This window comes from Hylobates moloch, unplaced genomic scaffold, assembly GCF_009828535.3.
Source record: "Hylobates moloch isolate HMO894 unplaced genomic scaffold, HMol_V3 SCAFFOLD_3, whole genome shotgun sequence".
In the NCBI taxonomy this organism is placed as follows: domain Eukaryota; kingdom Metazoa; phylum Chordata; class Mammalia; order Primates; family Hylobatidae; genus Hylobates; species Hylobates moloch.
Window position 1 is genome coordinate 32,356,184 of NW_026652278.1, and position 4,206 is coordinate 32,360,389.

A 4,206-nucleotide genomic window follows, 5' to 3' on the forward strand; every position below is an offset into this window, starting at 1 on the left:
GAGATAGAGCCTGGCGTGGAGCCGAGCGGGGCTCAGCTGCGGAGGACGGAGGCCAGGAACCAGAGATGGAGCCGGGACAGCGCCTGGGGCCCGAGCCCAGCCCGAGGCCTGAGGCGGGTGGGGCAGCGGGGGGCTGGAGAGCTTGGGGACTTAGGGGTCAGAAGGAGCCCCTTCCACCATCTGCCCCCTCTCAGGCCCGCCCAGAGTTAGACTCCCCGGAAGGGAAAAGAGAAGCTGGTGCCCCAAAGGCAGGGCTGGGCTAGACCTTTCTTTTTTTATTTTATTTATTTATTTTTTTTTTTGAGACGGAGTCTCGCTCTGTCGCCCAGGCTGGAGTGCAGTGGCGTAATCTCGGCTCACTGCAAGCTCCGCCTCCCGGGTTCACGCCATTCTCCTGCCTGAGTAGCTGGGACTACAGGTGCCCGCCACCACGCCCGGCTAGTTTTTTGTATTTTTAGTAGAGACGGGGTTTCACCATGGTCTCGATCTCCTGACCTCGTGATCCGCCCGCCTCGGCCTCCCAAAGTGCTGGGATTACAAGCGTGAGCCACCGCGCCGGGCCTGGGCTAGACCTTTCTAAACCTTGACCCGATTGACTCCACCCTCATCCGCACGGTCTAATTCAGTGCTCAATCGTACAATGAATGCCAGGAAGGTTTCATTCTTTCCCAGGCGGACAGCTTGACGCTTTTTTTTTCCTTTTTTTTTTTTTATGATGGAGTTTCGCTCTTTTTGCCCAGGCTGGAATGTAATAGATCTCGGCTCACTGCAACCTCCGCCTCCCGGGTTCAAGTGATTCTCCTGCCTCAGCCTCCTGATTAGCTGAGATTAATGGCGTACGCCACCACACCCGGCTAATTTCGTATTTTTAGTAGAGAGGGATCTCCTGACCTCAGATGATCCGCTCGCCTCAGCCTCCCAAAGTGTTCAAATTACAGGCGTGAGCCATCGCGCCTAGCCAAATGTCTTGATTTTTTTCTTTAATTTTTCATTTCTTTTTCGGAGATCCCTGCTGTGCTGGTGCACCACTTGTGGTTTGCTTGGTGTGTTGAGCAGCCTAGTACTGGGATGAAAAATCCCTTTTGATTGGTAAATGGGTGTGATCTCTGACGTCCTCAGCACAGAGCCTGGGAGGCTGGACAGGGTAGCCCAGACTCCAAGCCCTGCCTCTTCCTAGCCACACTCAGGAAGGGAGAAAAGGGCTGTCAGCACAGCCTGCACAATCTAATTGAGCTCAGACCATCCCTTACTTGAGGCCTGTACCTCTCAGGACTTTCTTAGGAAACAGGGGCAGAGCTGGGCCAGGCTGTCACCCCACTTCCTGCCAAGAAGTGCCAGATAAAATACAGGACACCTGATTAAATTTGAACTTCAGACAGACAATAAATTTTTAGTGTAAGTATATCCCATGCACTATTTGGGATATACTTATACTTAACTATTTGCTGTTTGTCTGAAATTCAAATTTAATTGGGCATCCTGTATTTTTATTTGCTAAATCTGGTAACCCTACCCTACCCCCACCTTGCCCATTGACCTCAGGTTCTGTATTGATTGAGGAAAGGAGTGCCCTTGAGTGGAAACAGCTAGATTCCCCAGTTAATAGCTGTGTTGTTTTGGACTGGTTTTTAACCTCTTAGATTCTCAATCTCCTTATCTGAGCAATAGGAGATAATACCACCTACCTCACCAGATGGTTATAAACATTTAATGAAATAAAGTAAGTAAAAGGCTCAGTTCACTGTCTGACACAAAATAAATGACCAAAGAAACTTAAAAAAAAAAAAAAAACCCCAAATCTAACACTCAGTAAACAGCAGCTCCCTTACAAAGTTCACCCTTTCTTACATTCCCATTGCCACCCTAAGCTTTTTAGAAGCCAAATAAAAGGCTTATATCAAGATTCATGTCTTAGAAGCTGCTGCCTGTGTGGGGGCATCCCAGGGATAGATATGATCTCAGTATGGGTCCCCTGTGGTAGAGCCTGACCCTATAAGCTCCACTGAAGTTCTGGAAAGCTGATTGCAAGGATGAAGCAGGTACTAAGAGCCAGCCCTGTTCCCAGCCTCAAACCGAGCCCCACATGTTTCCAGCTACTCTTCCAAGCTTCCAAAACAAAATAGAATCGATCCTCCTTTGGGCCTCCAAACTTCCTTTTCTCCCAGGGAGATGGGGGATGGGGCAGGGTGGTGATATGACGCTGGACAGGAAGGAAGGCTCTGCCTACCTGAGAGGCTACACAATGGACTGAGCAAGCAGTCTACCCAGCGCCCATCCCAGCAGCATGTCAGGCCAAATCCCTTTCCATCCTCTGGCAGAGGCCCATGTCTAGGACACACCAGTTGGAAACAAGTGTGTCCCTCAGGGTCTGCGGGCTTGTTCTCCTTCTAGCTCTCATATATCAGCCTCAACTCAAACTCACTTGATGAAGGCAAGAGGCAGTGTTCAAAATAGAGGTTTTGGAGTCCCACGGAGGCAACCTGGAGTCTAGTATCACAGTATGATCTTGGACCCCTCTCTCGTAGAAGGTTGGGACTTGTTTGCTTCCCTTGTACAGATGTCTTTGACTCAAGAAAAAAAAGTGGCTTCCAGTACCCTTTAGTCCCAGAGAAGCTGGTGGCTGGACCCCAGCCATTATCTCTGAGGGAAGCTAATGATTCAGAAGCCAACTGATGGCAAATAGGGGCCTATCTCCTTTTCTTCAAGAGATCAGAGTCAAGACTTTAGTGCCAGGCAGATTATATAAGTGACGCAAGTAGTGAAATGCAATAGAGTGGCAGGGTCTATGGCTGCACCTGAGAAGCACACGTTTTCCTAAAGGTATTCAATTTCATGTTTGTTTTAAACACTGTGCTCATCAAACCAAACACCCAAGTGCCCTATGGGCAACCCCCTAGTTTCTTGTTCTTCACACAGATATCCTCAGCCACATGGTCACCAAGCATTGTCACAGAGTAGAGAGATACCACACGTGCAGATACACTGACCCATGAGGATGTGCAGAGCCAATACCATGCCCCAAATGAGTAGAGCTTCTGTAAGCAAAGCACAAGGACACTCACAAGGGAGTGGCCCATCTCCAGGCAGCCTGCCTTTCTGTCCACCTCCTGCCAGCCTCCCACCTGTTGCCTCCTCTTCCTTGTTTGTTCACTGGCACCCAAGTCTGCTACTCACACCATCTCATCCCCTCACCCCTCTCTCTGGGAGTGGAACTCTCTCTTGCCCCCTGGTGATGCACCATTCCTGGAGTTCCTGCAATACCAAGTTGATGCATAGGAGTGGATGGAGCAAGCTCCTTTTCCATCTCTCTGCTCAAAAAACCGATTTAATATATTGTCCTCAGATAGAGGATGTATCAGATGTTAAGCTGGTAAAAACATACTACATTTGATCTTAGCCAAAAGACCGAGAGGTGATAGGAGTGGAACTCTATAGAACCCAAAGGGTGTGAATGGAAATGGTGGGGGTGGGGGTGCTCTGCACAGCTGACCCCTGTAGTAGCAGCATCACGCATGCATCTGGGGACCTCAGGACATACCCTCCTGCTTTCTTGATCCTCACAACAAGCCTGTACTGGGGCTTCTGTGGAAAATTGATTCCCTTTTCCCCTCTTTAAGGCACACCTTTCACTCTGGAGCTCTGGAGTGGAACTTAGCTCCTCTACTCAGTCACCAGCTAAAAGTTCAGGAATTCTACAAAAGCTCCTAAAATCTCAGGGTCCTAGAAAAGATCACTGAAAGTTCATCTCTGCCATTCTCCTGTCTCCAGGCAAGGGTGATCCTCTTCATGGAGACACGTGGCATGGAGAATCTACACACTGCCTTGGCCCTACTTAGCCTTGATATCAGGAAGATGAACTCTAGTCCCAGTGATTTAATCCATGTTTGCTAATAACTCCACCAGGATATGTGAAGCTCCTCTCCCAAGGAATACCTAGGCATCCCCAAGACCTCCTGGGTTCCTCCCCGGGGGACCATGCCATAAAGCAGAAGCCCCAGGTACTCAGGCCATTGACCCCAGAAGGATCCCAAGAGGGGATGTAGAGTCTGGGGCTTTTCCATGCTCTTTCTGGTACATTTCCTCTTTGGCCATCAGTGCTAGAACCTAAGCAAACTCTTCCTAGGCTTAGTCATTTCAGCAAAACAGAAGTAGATCAATCAATTGCAATAAATAAAAGAAAATAAATTAAAATCCAAGACTCTTGCA

The 4,206-nt window shown here is 49.0% G+C and overlaps 1 non-coding gene across 1 annotated transcript; it reads right to left on the reverse strand.

The window, feature by feature from the left end:
• Positions 1–3,227: 3,227 nt before the first annotated feature.
• LOC116466238 (U2 spliceosomal RNA) lies at positions 3,228–3,417 on the reverse strand. The gene has a single exon (XR_004247469.1). It is a non-coding gene; the product is annotated as a U2 spliceosomal RNA (small nuclear RNA).
• Positions 3,418–4,206: the final 789 nt, after the last annotated feature.